Raw genomic sequence first — 13,739 nt, forward strand, 5'->3', positions numbered from 1 at the left:
GGAAACCCTGCTTGGCACAGCTGCCTCCTCTCTGTCTCAGGCTTATACTGTGACCCTTTAATGGTCCAAGTGCAACAAGCAGAAGTCATTCAGGCACCCACAGACAGCCCACACAACACTGCACCAGAACCAGGGGACGTGGGAGCACACTGGCTGGGTGGCAAAGGAGGTGGATGAGCTGGGTTCAGCCTGTCTGCTCTGATTCTGCCTCTTAAGGAGAAGTGGAACACATCACTGTCCTTAGAGGGAAGGACTTGGGTGTCTTGGTTCAGTCTTACCTGGCACAGCACGCACAAGGGAAAACCGTCAGAAGCCGCATGGAAGTTTAAAGAATACAAGAGAAGTCAAGTGAAACTTCACTCTGCCGGCCCTTAAAAAAATCCCTTCTGGAGGAAACAAACCAACCATTCAGCTGGTTTGGCTGTACTGTTAAACCACAGGAGAGAATCTGGAACCACCCTTCTCAAGTACCCCCCATTAGCAGCTCTAGGTAGCTCTTTCTCAGCTCTTTGAAATCCTTTTCATCTCATCACACCTGCTGAAGGCATCCATCAGACCCAAATCCACTTCCATGCATCAGACAGCTCAACACCAAGACCTAACACCTATACCTTAGATACTGCATTTGTACCACAGATTACAGAGATGGTCACACAGACATGATTTTCACTATCACAAACAGAGGAGATTCTGAGAAGGCTGGAAGCTGTGAATTAAGCTGATCGGCCACATACTCTATTCCCTGACTTGGCTGCATGTGTTTTTCTAAAAGGGTACCAACAACCATAAAGAGACAGAGAAATTGCCAGTTATTTTTTTTTGACCAGGGACTTCCAAGTTAAGAACTCAAGGCATCACAATAGCAGTGACTGCTCTAGGCTGGCCTACAAACCATCTACCAACTGCTACTGAGATGTGTGGCTGTTATGCCACAGCTGATTTTTATTTATTTTACTGAAGTTCAAAAACATCCCTCCAGATGTTATAGTCGTTTCTCTCCCCAGAAGCCCCAACAAAGACGGACATTTACAAGTCAGCAGGCGGTGCAGCCTCCAAAGCACCAACAGCAAGTGTTGTGGGACTGAGAAACCAAACACACCTACACATGAAAAACCTTGTCCACAGGACAACAGCAGGCAGCCTCTCAGAATCCTAATCCAAGCCATATTAAAGGGAAAGAGGTTTTTCCATAGTCTTTCCAGAGCAGGACCATATGTCACATGCTTTGCTCAGTGCAAGTTAAACACGTGTTAGAGATATAACACTGAATTCCTCTTGTATAATAAAATACACACCCTTGGTTTCATAACAGAGTATTTTGGCCTAGCTCTTAAGCATCATTTTTTATAAACTTTTAAACCAGTTCTTGATATGTAAAAACTTGCCGGTTGATTTGCAAACTAATTTAGACTGAGCATATGACAGCCATCCATTTACCAAATCTTAACAAGATACTGCTTATCAACTCCTGAGCAAAGGACATTTGTTCTTAAACCAAGTGCATACCTTCACAGCAGCTTAAAATCATGTGTTGTCCCCAAAATCAGACATTAAAGGTATGCACATTCCTCCTCAGAGATTACTGCTTATCTCCTGAGTGTGAGGACTCACTCAACATTAAAAACAACTCCAAACAGAGCTCAGGTAAGGCATGGCAGTCAAACATCACACCCCTCCCAAAAGCACTCAGATGGACAATAGGTGCAATCTCTGCCATCGGAACACCACATTCAGTGGCAAGAAGCCCTTGCAATTAGGAACCCAACTCCAAGCAGGTTTGAGCACCACATCACTATCTAAACATTCCTAAGACTGTACTAATACATATGACCAAAGTTAACTTGCATGCCCTCGACTGTCCTAGAACATTGAAAAAACAAACACTTTTCCACGTTTTTAACCCGAGTCTGCCACGAGAACACAGGAGTGACAAACGCCATTTCAAACAACAGTGAACCTTTCCTAAAGATACAGTGGCCTATGGTGATGCTGGATGACAAAAAGAAATGGGAGACCCACGCAGAAACACTGCCATCTCCTCCAGGAGCCCTGCTCCAGGAACATCTGCTGGGACATGTGGATGCACCACGCTCACCAGGGAGTCTGAGCTTTAGGCAAAGACTGATGATTAGTGACACTGACTAACAGCAGAGCACTCCTACTAAGGCTGGCCACAGTGACTGAGGGAAATGGCTACAGCGGGATGGGAGGGCAAGGCACAAGGACACCACACCTGTGGTGTTCAGCACGAGCAACTGAGATCCAGGCAGGTTTATTACCAGCTCTGGCCTCCGTGGCTGCCTGTTGGTACCGAGAGCTAATTACTGTTTCTGCTTTCTGCTCTCCAACCCCACTTGGAAGGGCTCATTAAGTCAGGAGTCAGGCAATACCCACAACAGCCTCCACTACATTTAGACAGCACTTCTCTGCTGGAGAAATAAGCCACAGAAACTCTGGAGAGGGAGATGTAGAAGGCAGATCCACAGGGAGTCAGCAGAACTGGATCAAAACTAGCTCTGTGGAAATCCAAGGTGCTTTCTGCATCCTGTTCACTACCCCCAAGTCCAAAAATAAAGCCCAGTAGTTACACCATCCCTGCATCATCACAAGCCTTCCTCAGTGTGCCTGCTGCCTCTCAACTAAAGCATCCTGCAGGACCTGACCTCTCTTTGAAAAATCATCACAGCATGTGCAAACTGACAGGGAAGCCGGTAAGTGTTAAGACTTCTTCCTTTGAAGACAACATTCTCAGTTACATTTAACACAGATCACAAGTATTGTTTCTAGTGTCACACATCAAGGAGTGGCTTGTCTGTCAGAATCTATCTATTTAATCTGCAAGTGGTCAGCAGTCTCAGACAAATTATCTAGTTCAAGAAAAAGTGGTCAGACTGCAAACTTTTCATCCACAATACAAACAAATGTTTCCAGATTATAAAATCATTGTTTCTACGTACAAGAGCCATGCACTACAGCTGAGAGCTTCTTTAAAACCTAAGATAAGGTTTTCTCTCGTCACATTAGCCCCTCCACCTTACCTCTCTCACCAGCATTCTTAATTCCATTTCAAAAGTTTGATTCTTTTCAGAAAAACTTCTAGTTTTTGGCTCTTTTTTGAAGCTATCAATTGGTGTAGACTGGCAAATAATCTACCATTTCCTTTTTTCTCATCCTTAATTCAAATAAATGAATTCCTTATATTTCTAGTGCATTCCCTTCTGTAGTTTCAATAATACTAGTAGCATTTAGCCCTAACAGACAGAAGCAGAGTTGATGGTCAGCATAGAAATGAATTAGAGGTCTCAAAGCAGCTGCTAGAGGGAAAACAGCCCTGAAGAAACTACCGGGGGGGAAAAGAACTTGTCACCTCTCTTGGCAGTCTCAGATACTAAAAAAAGTCTGAATGAATCCAGCAGCAGCTCCAAGACCCCACACATTTAATGGCGAGTCAAATCCTGCAAAATCTGGTAAAAGTTCTACAGAGTTTCCAGCTGTACTTTTAACTAAAGCTTTTTGGCACTTGTGAAGGTACAAAGAGCAGCCAGAAGCTCTAGAACAAGCACATAAGCTGGATGTGTCCATGAAAACAACCAGCAATGCAATCATTTTCTTGTAAATTTTGCAAATACTTTATGTCTGTTCTCAAATAGGGGACCCTGCAGCTTCAGTTCGCTCAGCTGGTTACAGCATGGTGCTAATAATGCCAAGGTTATGAATCTGATTCCCATATGGGCCATCCACTTAAGAGTTGGACTCAATGATCCTTGTGAGTCCCTTCCAACTCTAAATATTCTGTGATTCCTTCCCCTCTGTACTTCGAGTGCACCAAGACTGCACTGCTTCTATGCTCTGTATTTATCTTCCCACAGCTGAATGGACTGGAAAAAAGGCAAGATTTGTGGGTCTCTGTCACAAGTAACAAATTTAAGCTACCTGCAGTTTGACTCCACTATGGCCAAATACTATTTGCTCACTCACATTTAGTGCACACGCTGGCACAAAACCTGCCTTGCATGCAGTTTGGGGGAACAGGCACTGCTAAATTAAACTTCTGCCCTGGAGGATTGGGAAGACCTTTTTGCAGCCTCCCAGAGACTGCATGACGATTGCAAGCTATGTACTGATGCAGCACATGTACTGTGTGCTGTCTTCTGCCAGCTCTGCTCGGGTGGGTACTGTACAGATGAAAGACCACGCTGACAGACAGAGACAGTTGTTCCTCCAGTTTCAACAGCAAGTTTTGCCAGAGGAGATTCCCCAGAGTTACAGTCATGATTTAGCTGGCTCTGCACAGTTGTCTAACCCAGGGGTCAAGGTCTGCACTTTTTTTACCATTGACTTACACTTCCCTTTTTGCTTCTTTTTTTCTTCTTTTGTTCTAAGACCTAGTTAACAAGAACAGCAAATGCCTTGTTTTGTGTTTTGGGGTTTTTTTGGGGAGGGGGTTAATTATTGAAATACTACATTTTCATTTTAGTATATGAAGAAGTCATAGATTTCTAACCTTAAATTACAGAGCAGCTTCCTTCCACGGATATTTTGATTTTCTTTCCCACGGCACATGACAAGACTCTAAGCTCAACCTTTAATGCAAGAACACATACTCTCTGAAATGATTAACTTGCACTGTGAGCTCACAGAAGGTACCAGCTGAGTGAGAAGTAAGAGGGCAGCTATTTGAGGTTAGCTATTTACTAGGTTAAAGTTACAGTCACACAGAAGGCACATATGGAGCACAGTTAGCCACAGCAGCATATGGAAAGACCATTTGCCCTTTAGGGAACCAGCTGATAATTCCAGGCAGTTCAGGGTCAACATGATATCCTTTACTGTACCATGGGGCTGGTGGAGGTGTCGGGCAGGGCGCTCCTTTGGCATCTGGGGGAATGGTCACAACTGGAAGGTGACAGGATAATGTGAGGCTCAGGCTACTGTAAGAAAGCCGACAGCTTTCTTCATTCTGCACTTTCTGGAATTAGTTTTCTGGAGTTACTTCAAAGATATTAAGTGTTTGGGGAATTAACTGCATAATTTTTATGTTTTAAACAGTGGACTTTCTGAGAAGCAGGGTTGTACAATAGATCCTTAGGCATTTCTCCTTTTGAAGCTTTGGCAATAGCTGATCACCTTGTGCCATTGGTACGGTCTCACTTGGTAACCAGCAATTTATCTAAGGCCAACTGGTCTTTAGTTTTGCTGCAAGTGATTTAGAATTCCCAAGGGAGAGGGGAAGAGAAACAAATACTGCATTCAATACTGATCCAGAGGCATAATCAAAGAAATAAGCACAACTCACGGTAATAAACTAATGGAGTTGCAGCACATCTGATTTCAGAAACTTTTCAGAAGTTTCTTATAATTCTCTTCTTCCTATAAAGTCTTGAAAAAAAAACGAAACAAACCTTTTGCACAAGCAATTTGACTGGAATGATAAAGATTTATCAGCAAAGAAAACCTGAGTTTAAGCTTAATTTTTGATGCTGTCAAGAAAAAAAATTTAGTACTATGAGAACAGCCTTACAGGAACTGACAAAACTTGCAAACCTGATCCAAAAACGTCAGAATACAACTCAGATAAATGACATAGTAAAGAGCTGAAGTTCCTAACAAACTAGTCTTTCAAATGTACATATCAAAAAAGTGAATCAAGGACCCCATCTTTTATTGCAACATATTTATTCTTTTGATTGAAGAAAGAAGGCTTTTGTACACATCCTGTATATATCTCAATTTTTGTCACTTATGAGTCCACTAGCTAGTTGCAGACTTTTTTGACAGCATGAAAGATTTACAACAGAGAGAAATAGAGAAGAAATTCAAATAAACTTTAAAGGCTGAGAATCACAAGGAAGGCACAAGCTGAGAACATCAAACACTTAAAAACACAAATATTTACACAGATTCTAAAACTCACAAAATAATTGTTTAAATATTATTAAAACTCAAACCTGTAAAGTACTTCATGCCAACACAAATGACCTGAAATAAAAGATCAGTTTTTAAAGGCTTTTAAATTAAAGTTAATATTTAATACAGAGTTTTCCTTAGTCCAGTAACTAAAAGTGTTAACTATGTTAACAAATCAGAGCATCCTACTTGCTTTCAAGTTATGAATGTAAGTTTGCATGTTACAAATAAAACGTGACCTCAAGAAAAACGGAGCTTTGCTTTCTTTTAAATAAACACAGCTTATCCAAATTTTCAGATCTTATACAAAAAGCAATGCTTACATCTCCAACAGGTAACATTTTGTCCAACAAACAAGGAAAGGACTAGCCCAAGTTATGAGAGCCCATGTTGGCTCTCATGATGAGCTGGCAGAGGGCTCAGGAAGGGAGGAGCTGGAGAAGCTGGAGCATTTGGCAATGGAAGACCAGGAAGTCAGTATCTGGCTGTTTGACAAGACAATTTTCTGGCTGTAATCTCATTCTCTTAAGCAAATTAAAATAACAAAAAATGCTCTCATTGCCCTTCTGGTTAACAGCCTTTCATTCACTTGAACAGCCTGCTGTTTGAATTGTTAATATGACTATCACCAAGAATAAGTTTTATTTCTGACCTCAAGCCAGCAGAAGAAAGTCCCAGAATTCCCTCACAACACTGAGATGGCCCACATAAATCCAACTTAATTCCCAGAAAGTGCTTTGTTGGTGAGCGCATGCTTTATTGAAAGCAACAACACGCATCACATATGGAAAAAGGGTTACGGGTGGACCATTGTGTTCATTTACACAATGAACACAATAATCCTGACCAAACAGCATCACACACAACTTTTCTTCTATTCTCTATGCAGTTGATACTAAAAAGCACCCTAAAGCAGTCTGAAGCAATGGTAAAATGTTGAAAATTCAATAATTGGAAGCAATATTCTTGCAACAAAATATACACGAGATTGAAGTATACAAGAAGTATTCCACTGCCCCTGGTGTCAACACTTTTCTCCAGAACATGATATTAATAAAAGGCATGAAGAGGTAAATCAAAAAAGCCCTTTTGATAAGTATAAACTCTCAGCAAGAAGAGACCATGTGACTGTCTGAAATCCTAGGCACCATTCAACAAGAATGACGTTACTGTAGAAATACATTTTGACATTATTAAAGTTCTTGATTTAGCCTCGCTGTAGCTCACAGTTTACAAGCAAACACAGTGAAGTGTCATAAGATGCAATGAAGTGCCTGCACTTTTTAAAAGAAGTCTGTATTTTTTTCTTTTAATATCTCCTACATGAGCATTTCAACACTGAATCCCACAATTATTACCGTTTCAGAAGGTTCTGCCTCAGGTCAGTATCTTGAAAAACCACTCAGATATTCATAAGCTTTTTATGCAACATGAGAAGCAAAAGTAACCAAATAATACATCTGGTTGTTTCCTACTTCACCATTACAACACCAATAAAAAAAAAACAGTAACTGTTTTGAGACCAAGCACAAAGATGTCCTAATTACTGGAAATCCCTCAACAAACCTAAGCAGCAAAGCAAGATTAATAGTCACAAGACCCAGAGATTAATCTATTTACCAAAGAATCTGTGCAACAAAGCAGTCTAATACTAAGATTACTGAAGCTAAATTTTCAACAAGATAAGGGTCAAGAGACCTAAACATTGCAAAACATCTCCCTAATAATGACTCCTTATAAAACTAAAAATACATTCCAGAAGAAAAATGGTATTACCTTGATGACTTCCATTTAAAACATCTAATTCAACAAACAAAACTCTCTAGACGAATTAAATCAAGAGCCAAAATTACTATAAACACATTGCAATGTAAGCCAAGTAACAAGCTGACCAGTGAATTAAGTCCTTTGTTTTTAATTACCTTAAAAGTACAAGAATGGATGCCAAAGGCAAAAAAAAAAAATTTAAAAATGGTCTTACCCACCCTCCCCCCCATAACAAAAAAAATCCTCTGTGTTGGAACAGCACAACCGCCAGTACTAAATAGCATAACCAATCATAAAATAAAGCCAAACTTTAATTGCTAATAGGGAAAAAAGGTCCAAAATTCTAATTGTAAGAAATTATCCATTCAATATATTCTACAATTCAGACATGGGTTTCTCTTCCAAAAACATTTATTACTGTTTTATAAGGAAAGAAAAACAACCAGTGTCAGATCTAGAACACAAATTCACTAAGCTTAATGCATATATATATGTGTGTGTGTGTATGTATATATATATATGAAATTAAAATAAAATTAAATTTTAAAAAAAGGCTGATCAAGTTAGCTGAACCAAGAGAAGGTTCTGAGGTACCCAGAGTAGATGACTGCCTGCAAGCAAGCATCACATATCAATCTTCCAAATCCCAGTTCAATGAAAGGTGGTAGAGTGAAATTCAATAACCCAGAACATGGAACAAGACAATTCAAACTAGAAATTTCAAGGGTTGTTGGAGTCTTTGTTGCATAGATTGTTTAAAAACATTCAGTCATCTTACCAAAGAATTCAGCAAATTTTATCCCTTACACCAGGGACAGATGGCTCTCAAAAGACAAACTGGCTGCAAGCTCCATGTATGCTACAGAAGAAACCAGAATTCCTGTATGTTGGTTGATCTTTCCACGCTTAATTATTTAGTCAGAGACTTCCATTTGAACAGATTTCAAAGGTATGTGCTTTAAAAAAAGAGTATTTCACAAAAAAAACCTTAAACCAACTTAGCACTGTTGTCACTTGAGTTTGCACTAAAGAAATAAATGTTCACTCCTAATGCTCCTATCATCTTATAGTTACATTTACTAATTAGTATTTTTTTTAATTGGCACAGCATGAACTACATGAGGAACACCTTACAGCTCCTAAGAGCATGTGCTACACAAGGGGGAACACACTGTACTGAGCTGCATTCTGTGCTTCACAGGCTGTGCTGACACCACTGAACACCTGACTGAAATGGACAGAAAAAGATCTCCTGGATGCTCAGCCACAGACTTTCAGGGACCTAAAATGAAGTTCAGGCACTTTCCTCAGCCTGGGAGAGCTCTACCATGAAGACAGAAATCATTCCTTCCATCTAGGGCATCCAACAGAGGAGGGGAAATGAGGATGACAACAGAAGGATTAACAACCTATTACAGCTCCCAAATTCCATGGTATGGATTCAGAGGTCAGCCAGCTGGCACCAGAGGAGCATTTCCTAGCTGAACACCACCACCACAGTGGTGCCACCCACTCCCCACAACTGCCTGCCCCAATGACCTGGTGAGGATTGGACAGAGGCACCTGCTGCAGCACATAACCCACCTGGGGGGGTGTGGAAGGAAGAATGGGCTCAGTGGTGGCAAAGGAATGTAACAAGGCAGGGGTTTTTCCCTACAAACTGAACTTATTTAATGTTCAGGCCTCAGCCATCAGAAATTGCAGGCCTGTGAAAACTGGTATTTCTAATGAGCCAAATGCTAAATATGATGTCAAGAGCCCACGAGTAAACTCAAGGCTATCCTCTAACTGGCAGCACTGATAACTTCTTCATTTACACCTACCTCAAGAGCCAGTTGCACCAGACACATCTTTCATTTCTTTCTGTGTTAAATAATTATCTTTAATAATGCCTTTATAGCAGGCCTTCATTTTCCCACCGTCTCATTAACCAGGAGACTTGAAAACAATGGGTCTTCGTGCATGCAAAGACAGAGGATGCAGCTGCTTCCATCTATGAGTAAGATGTTGTTGTATCAGATGTGACTGCTATTGTTTCAGCAGTCCACCAGTTACATGAAAAGATTACAAGTAAGGGTCAAGGTGTATTTTTTCCTTTCTTTGAATTGACAGGACCACTATCTTTTAAAAAAAAAAGCCCAAAAAAGTGAACAGAAGAGAAATGCAATAGTTTATACAAGTCTCATATTTTCCAGGCTCTTGACATAAGACAAACCTGAACTGTAACGACAGAAACCACTGAACAGTGGAACTAGCTTTGTATTTTCATAATAATTTATGAGATTACTGACCTGTCCCATACTGCATATCCAGTGATACTTTAAAAAACCTGTGGGAAAATGTAAATCTGAGCTTTCATTAAGATTTTTGTAGTTAATGGCCTATCTGTGCATATTGACTTGTATTTAAATCACACCTCAGATTTTCAAGGAGGAAACAGAAGCAGCATAGAATAACAGCCTCTATTGCTCATCAACTGAGATGACAGTTTAGGAACATTTTATTAGGAACATGTGTTTAGGATGGGTTTAACATGTATCACACTCCAATCAATCTGCAGGTACCCAGTACTTCAAGCTCACTCCTGAGTGATAAACAGAACAAGGGAGACAAGAGTGGGGAAGCACAAGAAAATCCAAGTGCTTTCAGTACTGGTTTATGCAACTGCATCACAAGAAGACAAGAATGGATCCCATGGTCATGAGTAGAGGATTCACAAAGCAAAAGGGGGAAAAACAAAAAAAAGCACCAAAAAAACACTTTCTACCCTTATCAGATAATAAAACTTCACTGATCCATTGTCAAAGATTTCCTCTCTGATGTACCTTTTTCTTGAGGTGATACCAATTATATTAAGCCATACCACCCCCTAATCCAAATTAGCACTATTGTAAATTAAATTACATTAGAAATACTCAGACATTTCATCACAACAAGTACCTTTAATTTAGGAAAGTATCATTTAAGTTTTTCTTTAGAAAGGTGTACTAAGGTAACAGCAGTGCACTGGCTACAGTACACTCACCATTAGGACGTGGCTGCTCTATGTGTTATCCTGAAGCTGTTGGTGACAGAAGACAGATCTGCTTTGGAAGAGTAGCAACACTCCTTAAAAAGCTGCTACACCTCACCAAGATGTCTTGTAGCTCCCTCTTCCCAGGAGCTCCTACCAGCCAGGCTACCACAGTTAGGGGTGTACCCCAAACAGAGAAAGAAACCTCGTCCCTCAGACAAAAAATGTTTCCTTCTTTCATAATGCATCTAGAACACACACTCACAGGCAATTAAATTCCAATCCAGCTCCACATGCAGGGACACCTGAGCTGAAAGATACTGTACCTTCCCACACAACCTCAATTTAAGACACATATGATGTATCTTCCTATATGTATATAAGGAAGTCATATATATGTCAGACATATTCCCAACAAACCATTTTTGGTGTTTTTTCTGTACTAAGCTTCATGCTACTGTGACAGATTTGTATTAAGTTTTGGGTTTTCTTCATAGATTTGAAAGTCAGGCAAGCCCTCAGAAACATGGTGGGGGCAGCAAGAAAAAAAATAATTAACTAAAAATAGGGTTAGGGAGAAGAATTTTCAGAAGCACTTGAGGTGGAAACAAGCGATGTAGTCAGAATGAAAACTCTAAGCAATTCTGACTGAGGGAAAAGCACAACCCAACAGATCCAAAATGTGCTCATAATTTAGTGACTTCATTATAAATATAGAAAAAGCAGCCCTGTTTTGCTTTTTTAACTCAAAAATTTACATGCATTATGCTGGAGGAAACTTTCTCTTTTGTACTTGCTAGCAGGAAACCCCTATTTTTACACTCAATAGTGCCAGAAGCCTTCAGCATCAATTAATGACTGTGTTTAGCAGAAAAATGTGACTTCCATCAACAGTAACAAAGTGACATGCGTATTCACCAAGTGCTTTACATTATTCTTCAGACAACTGACTTGTTTTTTTTTTTTATTAAAGAAAAGCATTAAAGGCTGCTAGCAGCAAGTTGTGCTGCCTGCACACACATTCATGCCTCTGACAAAAGTTCACACAGAGGAAGACGACCAGACTCAAAATTGAAGTCCACACCAATTCACACAGCCACAGATTACTGATGATCTACTGCCCTTTTAGTCACGGCTAAAACCCTTTGAAAAATCCTTTTAATACTGAATCACACAATCTACAACCATCTGGAACTATCATAAAAAAATCCAATTCAAAAACAAGCTAAGTCACTCACTGGCTTTTAAGGGCAAACTATATGCAATAATAAATTACATATATATGCAACTATAAACTATATTTAGAAAAATCACACAATTCAGAATTATTTAAGTTCTCATATAGTTTTTTCAGAAAGGAGTATATTTTTCCAATTCTTCTTGAGAAAAATAACACTGGAGTATCAATTAAAGGATTTCAATGACTTTCATAGCTCGCAGATAAATCAATAGTATACAGTAGCTATACAAGCTCATCAGCTAAACAGCTTGTCATCAAACATTAATTTTTACAACAAGGTATTAAGTCTTTACATCAGAAAATTATCTTAACATAATACTTGCTTGCCACTAATATGTTTCCTGAAAAATTGTATTTTTATTTTTGGACAAAGCCCTGGAAAAGGTCTCAAAAGTGCATTTTTTTAATAATGTTGTTTACTTGTTTTCCCAATTGCCCATCACACACATTTCACCATTTATTAAAAAAAGATGCTACGGTAAACAGAGAACACTACAACTCTCCCAAAAAATTACCCACCATAAAATAACAAAGAGGTATTTTTCTAGTTCAGATCAAGTTGACAAAAGTTGCATTAGACGAAAGGAAAAAAAATATTATTGCTTTAGCATATGCTCAAAGCAATAGTATGGTGGGTGTACTTTAACTGAATACCAGAAAAAGTATTGCAGCACCAAATTCATAATCTGAATTAGGTACCGTATAAAACATGACTGAACTGAGTATCTAGAAATCCTTTTGTAAGACTGCTCCCTGTAACAAGGCTGTGCAACACTCTCATTAGAAAGAAATATTTCAGGTTGTTCAAATCTATAGCTGCCAGGTGACTTCTGGGCAGATTTTTATGTCGATATTTCTTGTCTTCCAGTACAAAGCAACTCCTCCTCCTCCAGTTTATTTTTTTTCCCTACTCCAACCACTATAAGCATAAAATAGGCAAAGCCATATATCGTGTACACTGAGGTTGCTTTGTTATGTATGAGCTACTGTCAGAAGAAAGCAGCGCTGTAACAGCCACTTAAAATAGAGAGTATAATTGGACCAAGTCAGCTGCAGCACAAACACAAAGGCACGGGGGGCAGGGGGGTAAAAGGAAGCACCTTCCTTACTGTATAAGGAAATATCACCTTCTTCCCAGCAAAACAAACTCTGTGGAAGAACAGCTATTGCAGTACAACCCCTCTGAGCACTTCCGCCACAGCAAAGACAGGATTGATGAAAGATCATCAACTGTACTGTTCTCCCTACTTCTTTATTTCCCAGAGGTATCACAGCACCAGCAAATTAAAGAAGCATTCCTTCCTCCTCTCCTCTGCATGGCTCCCAACCCCCATGGACTTGCTACACAAATGTTTATGTAGCCTTTTGCATTTATATATTTATATTGATTCCGCTTTAGAAAAAATCCTGTACTACTTCATTGTCTCACAAATAGCACAAACATTTAAATTTGCTTTGTACTTGTATCTGAGATGTGAATGGTGAAACAGTGCAGAGAATATACAGATGAATACTAGCCCTACAACCTTTCACTGGATTTGTGGTCAATGAATAAGCATTTGCAATTTTCTGTACAGTTATCATGCTGCACACTGAATAGTTATTGTTGCTTAAGATGAAAAGGAAAACTTGCTATTCCAGAATGAGAACAAAAAAAACCCAAACAACAATAACAAAAAAAGCATCTTTCTTTCCTTGTCTATGGGGGGTTTTTTTTGTTGTTGTTTTTTGGGGTGGTTTTTTTTTGTTTTTTTGGGTTTTTTTAAGGCATTAGCTCCTAAAGGGTCTTTTGTAGCTCTTCAAATTTAAATT

The 13,739-nt window shown here is 39.4% G+C and overlaps 1 protein-coding gene across 32 annotated transcripts in view; it reads right to left on the reverse strand.

The window, feature by feature from the left end:
* Positions 1-13,739, reverse strand: part of RAPGEF2 (Rap guanine nucleotide exchange factor 2) — a 181,900-nt gene that overhangs the window by 135,678 nt on the left and 32,483 nt on the right. The window contains exon 2 of one of the 32 annotated variants that reach the window (XM_086887890.1): positions 5,297-5,379. The exons of the other annotated variants lie outside the window; for them this stretch is intronic. The gene's annotated coding sequence lies outside the window, so the exon portion shown is untranslated. The remainder of the gene's footprint in view (positions 1-5,296; positions 5,380-13,739) is intronic. 32 annotated transcript variants of the gene reach the window in all.

This window comes from Cyanistes caeruleus, chromosome 5 (genome assembly GCF_971803275.1).
Source record: "Cyanistes caeruleus chromosome 5, bCyaCae1.hap1.1, whole genome shotgun sequence".
NCBI classification, from domain to species: Eukaryota; Metazoa; Chordata; class Aves; order Passeriformes; family Paridae; genus Cyanistes; species Cyanistes caeruleus.